General features: G+C 36.1%; 1 long non-coding RNA gene across 1 annotated transcript; it reads right to left on the bottom strand.

The window, feature by feature from the left end:
• Positions 1 to 491: 491 nt before the first annotated feature.
• On the bottom strand, positions 492 to 3,511 carry LOC115231506. The gene is made up of 4 exons (XR_003883533.2): positions 3,233 to 3,511; positions 2,972 to 3,013; positions 795 to 845; positions 492 to 559 (listed from the first exon to the last, which is right to left on the bottom strand). It is a non-coding gene; the product is annotated as an uncharacterized LOC115231506 (long non-coding RNA).
• Positions 3,512 to 19,564: the final 16,053 nt, after the last annotated feature.

Below are 19,564 nucleotides of genomic sequence, written 5' to 3'. Positions count from 1 at the left end.
TTTCCCTCACTTCAATATTTGGTGGTGATATTACCATTAAGAGAAGCCATTCACAAATATGTTTAGAGCAATAAGGGTTTTTCTGAGATTACATTCTTGTTAGAGTTATCCATAAGCAGGAGTGATTTTGGATACTGAAGGGGAAAAGCTGATCCCATTTACCTTTGGAAATCTGTTCCATTTTTTGTGTCTCATGTCTAAGCAAGTATCTACTGAATTCAATATTAGTTGTATACCAATTTGGGTTATTTGTTTAAATAAAACTTTAAAAATATATGCATATGAACTGCATTAATAAAGGTAAGATAAATAAAGGTGTAAAATATAAGTTACATATGAATGTTTGCAAGAAGTTCTTTGCATATGCAATGAAATTTTAACACCTTCAAAGTTTTAATTTCAATCATACATATATATTAAGCTGCATATTCTACCCAAAGAAAGAATGAGACAAACTATTTGCTAATCTTGCTCCAATGAATGTAATTTTTTGTTAATAAATTGCTTATATACTTACCAGCAGGTTTCTTTGAAACGTTAACGTAAGTACCATCCGTGTCTTTAAGAAATGAAAAAAAGAACAAATAGCATGGCTATAAATAATATTTAAATTAAGATAGCTGTGTACTGATTCTACCATAATAAATACTCATGAGATACACTCAAACACACTCACACATACATACATGCATATTAAATACACAAAAGTTAGAGAGTGACATATTTCATAATAGTTAGCTGTCTGTCTATTTTAAAGATAGGTTCTAAGATCATGCAATATTGATTGTACTTACTTCGTTGTCCCATTTCTAAATATTTCGGCTCGCTAACCTCAGCACATTGTTCTTCCACAGCATCAAGAAATAAAATGAAAGGCATATTTATTGTTTGGAGGGTGTGATTTAAATATTTTGATGATACACAGAAAGTAGCAGCTATATGTAGATAGTAGAAAAAGAAATAGAAAGCCCTTGGTACAGTATTAGATATCTGAAAAACTGAATAGAAATGGCTTTTCTGATAATTTTCCACTTTAATAATTAGGTGTTTATAAGTTTAGAAAAAGGTAACTCTTGAATTCAAATAGTTACCCAAAGCATGGGTGAGGGCAGTTGCTGAGGCCATTGCTTCTGCTTTCCTTTTCTTTTTGTAGTTCCTTCCTGGACTGTTGTTGTGGAAACCTTCAAGAAAAAGGAAAGCAAAAGCAATAGCCTCAACAACTGCCCTAAATCATGCTTTAGTTGACTAACTGAATTCAGGTGTTACCTGATTGTAAACTTATAAGCATTCAGTTATTGAAGTGGAAAAATTATCAGAAAAGCCATTTCTATTCTTCATTTTTGTATTTGGTTTGCAAAATTCTTTATATGAGTTTGTGTGTTGAAGCATATTTTGTGGTGTCTGGGGAGAGTCATTCTCTTTTATTGCCTTATTATTTAACACACTTACCAGTAAATTTTCCACTCATTTATAATATATACATATATATATATATATATATATATATATAGTGAGAATTTACAAAAAAAAAAACAAAAGACAAAGATCGGTGTGTAAACAACAAACAGATGTTTAATGCTCAGGAAGTGAGAAAGTCTTTTACGTTTCGAGCATATGCTCTCTGACAGAAAGGAACACAGAAAAAAGAGGGAGCGAATATAAAAAGAGGGAGAGAAAATAAAAAAGGTTTAGTGGCTTGCGATCTATCATGGCGAATGATATATATATATCCGGCAAAAAGAAAATGGAGGGGATACAAAAATTACATAGATCAGCCAGTAGGCATTCTATTAAGTCTATCTATTCCAAAACAAAAGGCAGTATTATAAAAATACATACACATTCAAAGACTGTGTGCTACACAAATATATACAAGTAAAACATAAAATATCAGTTCCTTACGGCCGTTTCTGCCAAGAGGCCACAATATCCTCCATCTCTTCAGTGTTCTGTAGGGATTAGTAGATAGAGTTTGGATGCTGAGTGTGCTAATGATTATGTAAAAGTAGAACTTATTGAGAGGCTGATTGTACAAAGTGTACTTCTCTAGGATATAATCTCAGAATGTACTAACACTAATTCAATTGTCAATATTTAGTACAGTATGTACTATTTCCATCAATTCAATATTTGGTTCTGATATTAACATTAAGGGAAGCTATTCACAAATATGTTTAGAGCAATAAGGGTTTTTCTAAGATAAATTTCTTGCTAGAGTTATAAATAAACAGGAGTGATTTTGGATACTGGAGGAGAACAGTTAATCACATTTACTATTGCAAATTTATTCCCATTCATTGTGTCTCATGCCTTGGCAAATATCTACTGAATTCATTATTACTTAATTATTTGGATTTTTTGTACAAATTAAGGCTTACAAAATAAATTTTTATGAACTACATCATTAAGGGTAAGGATTGATAAAAAGGTAAAATATCAGAGTTAAATAGGAATATCTGTAAGAAGTTTATCGTATATGCAATGGAATTTTAATATTTTGAAAGGTTTTTAGGTGTGGCTGTGAGGTAAGAAGTTTAATTTCCAAACACATGGGTCTGGGTTTCGTCATATGATGAGGCACATTGGGCGAGTGTATTCTGCTATAATCCTGGGCGGACCAAAATCTTGTGAATGGATTTGGTATATATATAAGGGAGTGTGTGTGCCTTTGCGTTTGATCCCCATCACCACTTGACAATTGTGTTTGTTTGTTCACATCCACATAACTTAGCAGTTTAGCAAAAGAAACCAATAGAATAAGTAAAAGGCTTAAAAATAATAAGTACTCGGGTGGATTTGTTGGACTGAACCCTTGAAAGTGGTGCCTTAGCATGGCTGCAGTCCAATGACTGGAACAAATGAAAGACATGCATTAAGCTGCCTCTACTACTCAAAGAAAGAGTGAACCAAAATTTTGCTAACTCTTGCTCTAATGAATGAAATTTTATTATTCGATTGCTTATATACTTACCATCAGGTTTCCTTGAAACATTAACGTAAGAAATCTTCATGTCTTTAAAAAATTAGAAATAAAAACAATAAATAGCGTTATGTTAGTATTGTGTTGATACTACAATAATAAATGCTAATGAGACAGACTCAAACACACTCATACACACATATTAAAAGATAAAAGTTAGAGAATGATACATTCATGACTGTTAGCTTTCTGTTAATGTTTAAGATAATTTCTAAGATCATGCTGTGTACTAACAATATTGTTTATACTTACCTGCTGGTTTCAATTCTAAATAACTGGGCCCACTAGCTTCAGCATATTGCTCTTCATTAGCTTCAAAAAATTATATAAAGATGTGCACATTTATTGTTTGGAGAGGATAGTTTTAATATTTTGATATTGTACAAAAAGTAACTAAAAAAAATAAAATACTAGTGAGATCTGTGGAAATTCCACAGAACGAAAGAGATTAAGCAAAGCTATTTAAGAAAGAAAGGATGATTGTTATTTGTATTTTGCTAAGTGATTTCACTTCCAGTTGCAAAATAGTATATGATTTTGAAATTTCCTTCTGCTAAGCACCTTATATTTCTCTCTTTCTCTCTACCTCTTCAACAAACATTTTAACCATGTAATTCCCCTCTTCATGTCTTTAACATTTCCCTCTTTCTCTTTCCACCCGACAGTAAGTCATTAACACTTCTCTCTCTCTCCCACTTTCCTCTCATCATAGTTGTGTCTTGCTCTTTGCCTCCCCCTTCAACTAACTACGTGATGCATTTGACCTTAGTGTATTATTATACTCCTCTCTTCTTCTTGCTTCTCTACCCACATTTCTCCCTCTTTCTCTCATTCTTACTCAACCTCTCACTCATTCCACTTCCACCTCTCTAACAAACTAAAGTATAACAGGTGAACAAACAAGCAAATTATTATATAGTGTATATTTTATATGCAACAATGTTTTCACACATGCTACCCCAAGAAACCGAACTAAATCAGCTCTTCTAAACTGCATCTTTCTCTTCTTCACATTTCCTCTTCATGCCATTAAAAACATCTCCTAAGTATGGTTCACCTCCTATTGACATTTGTCCTTTATCCTTACCATCAATGAGCTAACCTCCACTATTGTTATTGATTTTCCCTTTTTCCACTACTCACCACATCTAACATCTGCTGCCACTTCCAACAGACATCCATTCCATGTTCATACCACAAATGATCCTCCACCCTTCAAATCGGTATCCCTTTCTTAATTTCCCCACCAATCACAACTGCCAGCCCCACAACTCATGACCCTATAATGAGCCCTCCATCATTCTCCTGTCGAAAGTGCTATTCTGCTGCTGTAAGAGACAAAAACAGAATACACCATACATTTATACCATACATATTGCCATCTCTGTACTGTGAGTTGCCACTTCCTTTCCTTTGTACTATTTCAGTCAGCATCTATTTCTTATTCTTACTGTGTCCACTTCTATACGTAAATCCTTTCCTGTTCATGATTTATTAAAACTCCTATGTTCATTTGACCTGTTTTATTCCATGGTTTGTATTCACCTCCTTTTCTCCCAAACTCTTACAACCTTACACACCAGCATCCCTGATTCTGAAGTATCATCACTATAAATACAGAATGGAAGAAGATATGAGAGTGGAGGTCGAGTATACAGCACGAATGTGTGTATGTGTATATATATATGTATATGTGCGTGTGTGTGTGTGTGTGTGCGTGCGTGTGTGTGTGTATGTATGCTTCTCTGGAGACTGTCAGAATGATATAGATGTCTCCAATGAGAACCCAATAAGGTTCGAAAATCGATTAAGGTTGTTAATTGTATTTTTTCAGTCTGCAGAGAAATGGCTAAAATTTGCCCTGTTACTTATAATTATACCATATTACATATATATGTATATATGTGTGTGTGTGTGTGTGTATATATATATATACATATATATATATAATTCATAAATGAGGGCAAAGGAAAAAATTTCTAAGGCCAAATATGCCGAAAAATTGGACATATTGTCCATTAACCATATAATTTTTTCACAATACGCACGCTACTCGAAAAAAGGTCGACAGAAATTTCTAAAAAATTCCATTATTACCGTATCGGACCGATTTCAGAGTTAGCTACTAAGAGCCCTCTCTTCATCAGTGATACATGTGGCAAAAGAAATAAATGAGATACTTACTCATACCCATGGGTATGAGTAAGGATCTAACTCTGAAATCGGTCCGATACGGTAATAATGGAATTTTTTAGAAATTTCTGTCAACCTTTTTTCAAGTAGCGTGCATATTGTGAAAAAATTATATGGTTAATGGACAATATGTCCAATTTTTCGGCATATTTGGCATTAGAAATTTTTTCCTTTGCCCTCATTTATGAATTGTTTATAAATTTAACCGTTAAAGGTACTTTTTAATATGCTGGCCATTGATAAAATTTTCTTCGAGAAAATATATTTTTCGAAAAGAATTTTATCCTCACATTTAATATATATATAGATATATATATATATATATAATATATATATATATATATATATATATATATATATATATGCATATATATATGTATATATATTTATATACATGCATATATGTGTGTATGTGTATATATAATTAATGAAGGCAGCAGTTTGCAGTGTTTCACCAAAAAGGAAAACTATAATTGTCACTAAATGTGACTAGTGTGTTAGAAACACATACATTGCTAGAAATATGAGCTAAAATGCTCTAATGTGTAAGTGTACGTATGTATATATATATATATATATTTATATACAGTGGGGGGAAATAAATATTCGTATATGTCAAAATTCTTTATCTATTAATTTCTAATGAACATAAATGGGATATACCAATACTATATTTGCATAAACATGCATAAACTAAGAAAGAATATTCAAAAGAAACTAATAAATTATAGTAACAAAGGAATTTATATACAATTATAAATAGTTAGGGTTGGAAAAATTATTCGTACAGAATAAATTTATGATTTTCTATGCCACAAAATACTGTTAAAATATTTTTTTTTACTAGAACTTTCTCGTTTGTTCCAATAATCTTATCAGTTGTCATTTTTAAGTATCAAAACGCTAGCTTTTCATTCAGCAGTGAGACCGTAATAATGGCGAAAAGTAAGGAACTCTCAAATTCAGTGAAAAACTTAATTATTGAACAGTGGAAAGCAGGTAAAAGTTACAGGAAAATATCAGAGACCCTTTGTATTCCATTTTCTACCATATTTTCATTTATTCAAAGATATAAAAAATAGGGAACTGTTGAAAACAGAATAAGATCTGGTGCACCACGCAAGATTTCCCCTAGAGCTTTAAGAAAAATGAAGCGAAGAATCGAAAAAAAAAAAATGCAATGATCACCAGAAAGGAGTTGCAAGAAGATTTGTTAGCTTCAGGGACTAGTGTTACACTACAAACAATCAGCAATGAATTTCATAGGAATGAACTGAAGTCACATTCTCCTAGAAAAACTCCGCTCTTGACTAAAAGGCATAGAGATGACCATTTAAAATTTGTTTATGAACATAAAGATAAAACTGATACATTCTGGGAAAATGTTCTATAGACAGACGAGTCGAAAATTGAATTGTTTGGATGAAAGTTCGTGTAGCCATGTTTGGAGGAAAGATGGTACCGCCTATTCGCCGAAAAACACAATTCCTACCGTAAAGTTTGGAGGTTGCAGCATCATGGTGTGGGGGTGTTTCTCTGCAAATGATACTGGCAATTTACATGTGATAGATGGTGGAATGAATGCAGAGATGTACGAAAATATTTTGAACAATAATTTATGGGACCCTGTACAAAAGCTCCAGCTTTGTGAAGGGTGGGTTTTACTACAGGATAACGACCCTAAACACACAGCGAAGTCTACCAAAAAATGGATTGTTGATCACAATATAAAATTATTAGAATGGCCAAGCCTGTCACCTGACTTGAACCTCATTGAAAATTTGTGGTGTTATTTGAAAATTAAGATTCATTCAAGAACCCCAACGTACATTGCAGATTTGAAGAAAATTTGTCAAGAAGAATGGGAAAAAATTCCTAAAGAAACATGCAAGTCATTGATTAAGAACTACAAGAAGAGATTGGTTGAAGTGGAACTGAATAATGGTTATGCTACGAAGTATTAAATCAGAATTATCAGTTATTTATGTTCTGTATGAATACTTTTTTCACCCCTAAATATTTATAATTGTATATAAATTCCTTAGTTACTATAATTTATTAGTTTCTTTTGCATATTCTTAGTTTATGCATGTGTATGCAAATAGAGTATTGGTATATCCTATTTATGTTCATTAGAAATTAAATAAATAAAGAATTTTGACATGAACGAATATCTATTTCCCCCCACTGTAAACATATATATATATATATATATATATATATATATGTACAGGGAGGTGTTTTGGGACTATAGTTTGCATTCATGTGATGATTACCATATAATCTGTAATACCTATGTATATCTGGTGGGTCATTGTTCATGCATTTTTTCAGGAAATATGGCACACACAAACACTGATGTGCACAACATAAATCAGATGAGGAGTAGGAAAACAGCCAAACCAGAAAAGGTAATGTAGTATGTAACTGCAGATGGGAAAATGAATGCAAATTTAATAACAACTGCATGGTAAAGAACGTAATTTACAAATGTGAAGTGATAAGTGCACTAAAATATGTGTACATTGGTGTAACTGGAAATACCATGAAAAATTGTCAATGAAATAACGAACTGGAGTAGAACATACAACTAACTGGTCTAGAATAAAACGTTAGGCCATACAATAGAACACTGTGGGTGAGTAACATATACCTAGAAGAAACTCTGAAGATCATTACATTCAGAAACTATGTAATTAATAGGCATTCAGAAGTAATTGTATCATGCACACATAAGATCAAAGCATCCTTTCAAGGATTCAAATGGAACCTTATGAAACAGAGAAACACTAACAACCATTAGTGTCTAACTGAACAATAGAAGGATTTTGTAAATGAACAAAACAAAACTATCTGGACATTATCATTTTTGTAAATCTGATGTGAATCCTAAAATGGAATGGCTCTTGAATGTATGGGTTGGGGATCAAACTCATTGGAGTATACAGAAAAGCATAATGGTAAATATGAAAAAAATAAAAGAGAGAAAAAAAGCAATAGTTTGATTGAGGAGTTGCAGAAAAAGGAAGGTGAAACCTGTAATGAATATCTATTCCTATCTACAAAAGAATGATCTGAAGGGTTTAAGAAGTGCTTGAATTCGTACAACATGATTGTGAAGCTGCCAATGCAGACAGAGAGACTGCATCTAATTATCCTGAGTAGTTGATGACAACCATTGCTGACAGCAAGTATACAATGTTGATGAAACTAAACTTTTTTGCTATAACTATAATTTCTCAAGGAGAAAAATCAACACCAGGATTTAAAGCTTCCAAAATTCATCTGACACTCTGGGAACAAATGCTGCTGGTGATATGGTGATATGAAATTAAAATTCCTACTTGAGCATCGCCCTGAAAATCCTGGGATTTTCAAGGCAACACACAAAGTTTCATCTACCACTGAATTTTTGTTCAAATATGAATAAAAGGACTATTAAGTCCTTTCAAAAATTGTTTTACAAATATTTTTCATCCTATAGAAGGGTAGTGTCACCCAATATTTTCAACAAACAATACACAAAGCTACCTAGTGAACTTAAATGAAGTTTCTGTTAGTGTAAAAGTAGAGCAAAAACTTTCTTCTTCCAGTCAATAGAACAGTGTGTGACAGCAAACATTAAGTCATTTCATTTGAGAACTTCCAAACAGCTTATGAAAACAATTGACAGGAAAGAAACTTATATTTAGAGACATCTGGAAGAAGTTAAGCATAATGGGAGCTGTGGATAATGTAGACGAGTGATGGGACAAAGTGAAACCCTAAAATTTGAATGGTGATTGAAAAAATATATGACCAGACTGCATCTGTGACTTTATAAGATTTCCACAAGCAGAAGGCCTATATCAAGTTTGGAAAGATGTTTTGACACTTGCATGTAATATAGGATTTTATGATGTCAAAGAAGATGACGGAGCTGAGTTGCTAGGGTACCATGGAGAAAGTATATTTAATGAAGAACTGATGCCCTCAGAAGAAGAACAATCTGAAAATATAGATAAGAATATAAGAATTCCTTCAAATCTCTTTAAATTATCTGGAAAAAAGATATTGGTAAGAGGTTCACCCTTATAGTGGAAGGCCTGCAATTGTAACATTAACTACAACACTTATCATGAATGTAGCATAAAAATTGTGAGAAGTATTTACAATGAGCTCACTTCCTACACCAAGGTATGATGTACCACAAACACTAAACAATCTTGGATGAGTTCTGAAACTATCAGACAGAAGATACATCATCCTGGTAGCTTTCATACCACCACCACCACCACCACTTCTCACACAGTAGTCAACATCTTTATGGTAATATTAGAATTCTTATTCACTTTCTAAAGTGTCTCTTTTCAGATGTTCTCATGTATACTTATTGCTCTGTGTATGATTAGGAATTATTTTCCTGCATAAAAGGGATCATGTTGGAATGCATTCTTACTTTATAACATGAAAATGGGAAAATGAATGTTGCTAAAGGATTCTCACTGCAACTATATTTTCATGAATGCATTACTTCCATAAAACAGAGTATTCCTGGATATATTTTATACGTCTGTGTGCATGTGCACGAGGTTCTCAAAATGACTTGCCCTCCTCAGCAAAATGAGTTGTAGAAATGCTATATTTTGAGTTCAACTGTGACAGTGACTACCCACTCCTCATACATTATACATCTATTTTCCTGCTCCAGCAGACTACCCAATCATGTCATATCTCACCTTGTCCTCACCACTAGCAACTATATCATCTTTATTACTTCTGCTGCTTGATCCTCATCATTATTCTTCTGTATCACTCTATCTACCCCAGCTCATATTTGTTGTTTCATCCACCCTTCAATCCTTCCCATTTTGGCAGTCTACTCCCTCACTCCTCATTCTCCTTCTCATACAACATTGCAAACCACTTACACATTTCTACTCAACAAGTACCTTGTGGGACCACATGGGTCCATTATCTATCTCTCTTTTTCACTCCCCACTTCCTCCACTAGATGTGGCTATTCAACAAATGTGAATAGCCACATCTTGTAAATCCCTCTACAGAAATCTGCTTGGCTCCATCCTCACAGGCTTCCCCTCATCCCCTAGCATGACACTGACATTCCAACTTTCTCAGAGTTTGCAGTCCTGCGAACTGCATGCCGACTTCAACAGTGCAAGCAGCATGAAAATGTACCTAGTCCATACTGTAAAGTGGTCAGCAATAGGAAGGGTGTCCAGCTGTAAGTACAATGCCAAAGCAAACACTGGAGCTCAATGCAGTCCTTAGATGCATGAAATCCAGTAGCTAACTTATGCCAGCATGAAACATGGTCAATAAATGATAATCTCCATAAATTCAAGTGTACATATATATGAAAGTACAGATGTGTCATTAAGAAGTCTGTGTCCTCAATCAAATGGTTTCCAGTTATGTCCCTCTATGTAGCTCTTATGGCTAGTGCCCACAGGCTGGATGAAGTCTTTTGAGTGGATGTGAAAAACAGAAACAAAGAAGCATGTTGTTTGTGTGTGTGTGTGTGTGTGCTTATGTGTGTGTCATCATCATCATCATCATCATCATCGTTTATGTGTGTGAATGAATAATAGTGTATGTTTGGGTCTCTTTGTCTTGACGTCACATGATTTTTTAAATGAGTGTCACCATCATACAAGCAGCATCTTTCACTTCCAAACTGAAGTTTGACCATGAGGAAATACCACCTTGCTAGAAAACAGGCTGGGGTTGGTGAAAGGAAGGTCATCTGGTTTTAGAAAATCTGTGTCAATAAATTTCATCTTATACTTGCAACCATGGAAACGTGGACATGTAGAATGCATCTATTTCATCAGATATTCAGAGTGAGAGATTTCAGACAAACTCAAGATTGCTTGTTGATGTTAGGCCTTTAGTGGTCAGCTCAGATCATCTAGTGTTAATGCCATGGAAGCAACGCCAGATATTTTCTTTATTCTTTGGTGGTAGTTTGTCATATAACATATTTAGCGACACTAGTACCTTGTATTGCACACCACCCATGGTAAGGTAGGACGTTGGCATGGATCAGTAGCTCAGTATCATTCAGTGCAGTATTAACACTGCAAAATCGTTTAAATTATTTTTGAGTGAATCACTCACTGGTCATTTCCTCACAAAACGTTTTGCTGATATCACGAGCAGTTTCAGCTGCCTTACATCCTTTTTTGTAAAGTTCAATAGCAAAATTACCCGAATATCGTGCTTTGATAGTTCCATTTCAGATGATTGTAACAATGGTGAAAAAAATAGCAATGTTAATTTATCGATGCATTTGGGCAAGTCTATGTCTGTATTATCAGATAATTGCAAAAAAATGTTTAAAAAAATCAAAACTCCGCAAAAATCCAGTACAAATTCTTCATGGTTTGAAACGTAGCTTACTTTTTACTCAACCTGATAGCAGCAGATGAAGAGATCTTCAACAGGGTTATTCCACTATAATGAAGCATTGGAAAGGGATGGAACCAATAAATTAGTATACGGACAACTTTTTTTTATCCACTGACTTTATGTTTGTATGCATCTATGAATATATGTATTCTTATTTATTCTTTTATTCCTTTATTTGTTTCAGTCATTTGACTGTGGCCATGCTGGAGCATTGCATTAGTTGAAGAAATCAACTCCAGGACTTATTCTTTGTAAGCCTAGTACTTATATTGGTCTCTTTTGCTGAACTGCTAAGTTTCAGGGATGTAAACACACCAACATCAGTTGTCAAGTGATGTTTTGTGGGGGACAAACACAGATAGACATGAAGACAGGGAAAGCACCTTGCCCATCAGGAATCGCTTCTGAGATGCTTAAAATATCAGGTGGTGTGGTTTATGGTCTTGTCACCTGCATCATAAATCAGGTAGTTCATGAAAGGTTCATATCCAATGACTTGTGTAGCAGCACCATAGTCAACCACTACAAAGGTAAAGGTGATGCTTTAAACAGAAATAATTAGAGGGGTATCAAATTATCGGATCAGGTGATGACAGTTACAGAGAGGGTCATAGCTCAACTAATTAGGGAGACAGTTAGCCTACATGAGATGCAGTTTGGTTTTATGCCAGGGAGAAGTACCACTGATGCTATATTTTTGGTAAGGCAACTGCAGGAGAAATATCTAGCCAAACATAAACCTCTGTACTTAGCTTTTATTGACTTGGAGAAAGCCTTTGACAGGGTCCCCCAATTCTTTATCTGATGATCAATGCAGAAACTGGGGATAGAGAAGAGGTTGGTAAGAGCTGTACAAGCCCTGTACATGGATGCTTTCAGTAAGGTGAGGGTTGGCAACATGTATGGTGAAGAATTCCAGATAGAAGTATGTGTTCATCAAGGATCAGTCCTCAGCTCCCTCTTATTCACTATAGTCCTCCAAGCAATAGCAGAGTAATTCAAGAGGGGCTGCATCTGGGAGCTCCTCTATGCTAATGACCTTGCTCTAATAGCTGAGTCATTGCCAGAACTAGAGACAAAGTTTATTGACGACTGTATCGGTGCCACCTCACACTCCTGCGAACATCTAGACTCCTTCTTCTCTTTCATCAAATCTTTCCATCCTGCCCTCCACTTCTCCTGCACTATCTCTGACACCTCTGTCTCCTTTCTTGATATTTCGGTCAGCATTCATCACTCCACTCTTACCACCATCCACTACAAACACACAGACTCACACCCATACCTAAACTTCTCCTCCGCCCACCCCAAACACACCAAGCTTTTCATCCCCTATTCCCAATTCCTCCGTCTACGCAGGCTCTGTAGTAACGACCATGACTTTGAGACTCAGTCTCAACTCATGGCTCGCCACTTCATCATACGTGGATGTCCCCTCACCACTATCCACACCGCCCTTGCCAGAGCACATTTCGTGGACTGTGCATCTGCTCTCTCCCATCGAACCCGCCCTGCAGTCTCCCGCCTCCCTTTTCCCCTCACCTACCACCCTAACTCTCCAACGCACCATTCTCCGAGCTTTCCGGCATCTCCAGTCCGACCCGTCCACTTTACACATCTTCCCTAACTGACCCCTCCCCTCCTTCAAACGAGCCCACAACCTACGAGACCTCTTGGTCCACAGCTTCTTCACCAACCCTATCTCCCAAACTGGCTTGTTCTCCTGCTCCCACCCACGCTGACGCACTTGCCCTTACCTCCCCAACACCACCATCCTCCTCACCGGCACCCATCATCGACCCTATCGCATCATCAACTCTTTCACCTGCACCTCCAGCAATATCATCTATAGCATCTCCTGCTCTCTCTGCCATTCCCTGTACATCAGACAAATGAGACGCCGCTTGGCTGACATCCGCCTCAGCAATGACACTCCAGTCTCATGCCATTTCCACTCCACCAGTCACTCCTTGCAACACTTGTCTGTGTTCGGATTGTCCTTGCACAGAGGCCATCCAGACTCCCATTTGCACCGTGAACAGGGATTAATCTTCTCTCTTCGCTCTTTTATGCCATTTGGGCTCAACTCTCCTCCCCTCTTCATCTAACCTCCTCCCTGACTCCTACTTCTCTTCACTCCTACATCTTTTCACCCCTACTCTCTTTCCCTCTTCTCCCTTACTCTCTTTCTCTCTGCTCCCTCACTCTCCTTCTCTCTTCTCTCCCCCTCCATCATCTTTCTTCCCACCCAACTCTCCTCTCTTGCTCCAACTCCTACTTCTCTTAACTGCTACTTCTCTTCACCCCTACTCTCTTTCTCTGTTCTCTCTTACTCTTTTTTCTCTTTCTCTCTTACTCTCTCCTCTTTTATTCTCTTTCTCTCTTCTCTCCTCCTCTCTCTCCTCACATACCCACCTTCCCCTCCACCCATAAACCCACCTACCCCTACACATCCCTACTCCACCTTCCCTATACTTCCCATTCCCCCATCCTATCCCACACCCCCCCCCCACATACCCCACCTCTACCCCCACCTCCCAACAACATCACACCACACCATAATACACCATACAACAATACACATCACATCACGACACACCACCCACACACCCATCCCCACATCTTCACACCTACACATACATACTCTCTTATACACACACATGCACCTTTGTGTTGGGGGTCATCTTTACCTTGTTATCTCCCCTACTTTCCTTCTTGAGTTTGACACTTCTCTCAGGCAAAAGTCGCCATGATAGATCGTTAGCCACTACACACATTTTTTTCTCTCCTTGTTTTTTCTGTGTCCCTTTCTGTAGAAGAGCGTAGGCTCGAAACGTTAAAGACTTTTTCTATTCCTGAGCGTTATACTAAAACATCTGTTTATTTTGTACACCACCTGTCTTCGTCTTTTGTTTTTTTGTTCATAAACTCTCCCTGTATATATATATATATATATATATATTATATATATTATATATATAATATATATATAATATCTTATTATAAAAGGCAGATTTTATCTGCCTCCCTTGGGAGTTATACAAATCTACAATATAGGATTTCTTCAATTACAATTTACCTGCCATTTTTAAGAGTACAATGCATCGCGTCATGCCAGGTCCAGTTTTTAAAATTTAAACTCCAATAAAGCAAAATTTACAGAAAACTCACATTCTGGTGTGTGTGTCAAATGCTTTTCTTAGTCTGGTTTACACCACACGCAAACGCACACACACAGTGGGCAACGAATAAAATGAAACTAATTCACTTACTGTAGTGAGTGATTCTTTCACTCTGCCTCCCACTTCTTCTTTCCACACATACACACGCAAATATATAAATAAAATTGTAAGCTAACGTGCGTGTGTGTGAGTGTGTGTGTGTGTGTGTGTGCGCGTGTGTGTGTGCATGTGCGTGTGCGTGAGTGTGTGACAGGAAAGTTTTTTTAGACGAATATAACACCTATATCCAAGTAGCAGAAAGATAAGACAGTAAGGTGTGATTTGAGGGAGATTTGGCTGCTATTTCTACCATGTCTAGCTGCCATGTAGGGGTCTCCCTCATAGGCTCATACATACATATATACATAGATAAGACAGTAAGGTGTGATTTGGGGGAAATTTTGCTGCTATTTCTACCAGGTCTAGCTACCATGTAGAGGTCCCCCTCAATTCTTTTATTCTTCTGCTTTTTCCAGCCATTGCTCTGTGGCCATGCTGGGGCAATGCCTTGAAGAATTGTAGTTTAATGAATCAACTCCAGTTTTATTTTTGTAAGCATTGTACTTATTCTATCTTTTTCCTTTGTCAAACCACTAGGTGACAGGGATGTAAACAAACAACATTCGTTGTCAAGCAGTGGTGGAGGACAATCACAAGGACAGACACGCACACACACACACATACATGCATACACATATACACACATACATACATACATACATAATATATATATGTGTATATATATATTGCAGCGTGGAAGGTGTTTGTAAGCCATTTAAGAAACACACAAAAACCGTTAGATTCACTTCAACATTTAAATTTAATTTGCCAAAATATTTTCGTCGCTTTGAGACCGCGACCTGTTCACTGACAAAAATATCGTGCTAACAGGTCGCGGTCTCAAAGCGACGAAAATATTTTGACAAATTTAATTTAAATGTTGAAGTGAATCTAACGGTTTTGTTGTTTCTTAAATGGCTTATAAACACCTTCAACGCTGCAACTGTTTTCGTTCCAGCACACGATCTCAGATCAAGTCACTTGCTATGCAAGTACATCTCTGTAACTATATATATATTTATATATATATATATATATGTATATTGGTAAAAACAGTAAGATAACAAAGAAAGAAAGAGACCTCAATATTATGTAAATAGAGGCAATCTTTATATATAAAAGTGAGGTTGTGTGTCTGTCTCCTACGATTTAGATTCCTAAACTCCCACATTTTGCGGTGCAGTTTAACCAAAGCGGGTGGTATCTTATAGTCGTGATTCATATCGAGACCGTCTGGGTATTAGCGCGCGTCTACGATGAGTCTACGATTTAAAAAAAAATTTACCATCAATTTTTCCCATTTTTATCCATTTTTGACATATATAGGGAAGTAAGTAACTCTCTAAAATTATTATTAAATCTCAGAACGTAAAAGCTACAGTAAACACCCTCCCCCTTTGTGGTTAGCCATATTGAGATGGCTATTATACTTTACATCTCTAAAAATGCTTATATAATTATTTCCCTTACAAACCCGAGCAACGCCGGGCGATACTGCTAGTATATATATATATATATATATATGGAAATTGCAATTGGAAGCACTCCGTCAGTTACGACGACGAGGGTTCCGGTTGATCCGATCAGCGGAACAGCCTGCTCGGGAAATTAACGTGTAAGTGGCTGAGCACTCCACAGACACGTGTACCCTTAACGTAGTTCTCGGGATATTCAGTGTGTGAACAGAGAGTGACAAGGCCGGCCCTTTGAAATACAGGTACAACAGAAACAGGAAGTAAGAGTGAGAGAAGGTTGTGGTGAAAGAGTACAGCAGGGATCACCACCATCCCCTGCCAGAGCCTCGTGGAGCTTTAGGTGTTTTCGCTCAATAAACACTCACAACGCCCGGTCTGGGAATCGAAACTGCGATCCTACGACCGTGAGTCCGCTGCCCTAACCACTGGGCCATTGCGCCTCCACTATATATATATATATATATATATATAATGATGAAATCTATATAAGATTTTAGTGAGTAGCCAGCATGTAAATCAATTAAGGAAAAAAAATCTAAATTCTTCCTCTATATATAAAATACATTATAATATAAAGGGCTATAACTGTGTGTAAAAGCCACATGCTTTAATGGGACTCTAAAGTCAAACTACTTCAATAAGTATACATACGTGCCAACATCGTTGTCGATGCATGTATATATTTATTGAAGTAGTTTGACTTTAGAATCTCATTAAAGTGTGTGGCTTTTTGCACAGTAATAGTCCTTGATATTATAATGCATGTATGCGTGTATATATATATATATATATATATATATATATATGTATTTAAGTTATGAGAGGTAATGGTGCCAATAAGACCCAAAAGTGTCAGGTAATGCTGAGTAAGTGCTATGGACAGACCATAGTTAAGCTCCAGGTTCGGAGATTATGCGAATAAAGAGTCCAAAGTTGGTCATATATCAGCAAGTGTATATAAAAAAAATCCAAGGCTGTGAAGATTTTAGAACATTTAGAAATAGAAGGTCTTACAGCTGTTTCCGGGACGTTTTATACATCCCTTCATCGGAGACGGTGTGAGAAAATGGTTAAGAAATAGTTAATTTAGATAAGATATGAAATAGAGAGTGAAGTGGAGGAATGAAAATATATGTGAGATATGTAGGGATATTGCATTTGTAGATCCATTATTTAGGTAGAATGGTATACATATAAGATTCCAATACCTTGTGAGTAAATTCCAGTAGTATTTAAAATTGGTCACTCCAAGTATAGAGTTTGTACACAGTGTTATTGATACACGTATATATGAGTATACATATGTTAACGTTAAGTTGAGAGTATACAACTGCTCTATCATTCCACCACTGCTTATATCTCTCTGAGATATTTAGAAATTTAATATTTCTATTTTTTTTTCTTTGTGATCAGTGAATTTACTTCACTGAAATTATATATGTTTACAAGTTCTAGACAAGTATCTGCAGCCAGCTAGCAAGCCATGCTACTCAAGACTGATGACGAGCAAGACTCAAAAACATGTCTCTGGTGCAGGCTTAGCTGGATGGGGGTGCTTGTCTCCTCCTTGTAAACATAAGGACACAGGAAATATGTCAAGGCCGACAGGAAGCCTTGATGCTTCCTAGGGCTAAATGGTGTGATTCCCTTTATGAAACTGTCACGTTAAGTTGACAGTATACAACTGCTCTATCGTTACACCACTGCTTATATCTCTCTGAGATATTTAGAAATTTAATATTTCTATTTTTATATATCATCATCATCGTCCTTTAATGTCCGCTTTCCATGCTAGCATGGGTTGGACGGTTCAACTGGGGTCTGGGGAGCCCGAAGGCTGCACCAGGCCAGTCAGATCTGGCAGTGTTTCTACAGCTGGATGCCCTTCCTAACGCCAACCACTCCAAGAGTGTAGTGGGTGATTTTATGTGCCACCGACACAGGTGCCAGACGAGGCTGGCAGACGGCCACGCTCGGATGGTGTTTTTTATGTGCCACATATATATATATATATATATATATATATATTACAGACATGAAAGTAAACTTTGAATGCAGCATTGCTGTTAAAACAACTGAGAAGGATAGGGTTATTTTCCCTAAGGAGACAAAAATAATGTTGCCAGTAGACAGCTATGGAGAAGTGAAGCCTGCTTCTCTCAAATACAGGCTGAGTGCTCCTTCTAAACTCCAGGCCTTGCATCTATGATTGGAAGAACTATTACTATTTATACTCTTGATGCTTTTTTGAAAAATGATTACTATATCATTGAGACATAAGATAAAGAATAAATAAATAACAGAATAAAACAAAATATTAAATTTTACTATGTCTCATTTCCTATTTAAGATTATGACAGCTTCAGTCCAAGAAGTAAGACAAATATAGTTACTGTTATTGACATCTGTAATATCTGTGTGTGTGTGTTGATGTATGTATGTGTTATTGTATGTGTCTAGAAGTAACATGGCAGATTATTTTATTATCAACTAAGTCTTTACCTGTGGCTATACTACTGGTAAAAATATTTGTTAATCATGTATATACCTTCTTTTTAGAATAAACTTTTATCTGTTGAAAGTTTCATTAGTACACTATGGTGACAACAGTTTCCATACCTATTTACCCAACTATCTATCTATCTATCTATCTATCTATCTATCTATCAATCAATCATCTATCTATCTCTCTATCTTTCACACACACACACACACACACACACACACACACATTCATTCTCTCTCTCTCTCTCTCTAACCGTATTCCTTTTTCAACAACTACAACTTTTTTTTACTAGAAATAACTTTGATTCTATCTCATACACACACATAATTTCTCTCACTTTCTCTCCCAGTGAATTTCTCTTATAACAACAACAACAACAACAACCACCACCACCACCTATCATTAAAGTGGAAGTCATTTTTTGAAGTATGTGTTGCATTGTCTCTATGTTGAAAGACATACACAAACACACAGGTACACACACACACAAAATTTTGAAATAGTTCATATATTTTTATGTGCTACATATATTTGTGTATAGAATTACTTTCATATATAATTATAGACCATGTCTAAGTTCATAAACATGTCTGTGTGCTTGGGAGTGTGTACTCCACTGGATGGGTAATGACAAAATATATGTACATGAGAGTGTAAATATTTCAAGTGTAAAACTGAAAAAACTGTGTATAAGAGGCATCAGATATAGTGTGCAAAA

This window comes from Octopus sinensis, unplaced genomic scaffold (genome assembly GCF_006345805.1).
Source record: "Octopus sinensis unplaced genomic scaffold, ASM634580v1 Contig18666_ERROPOS577359, whole genome shotgun sequence".
In the NCBI taxonomy this organism is placed as follows: Eukaryota; Metazoa; Mollusca; class Cephalopoda; order Octopoda; family Octopodidae; genus Octopus; species Octopus sinensis.
This window is presented reverse-complemented; position numbering and strand designations above follow the sequence as displayed.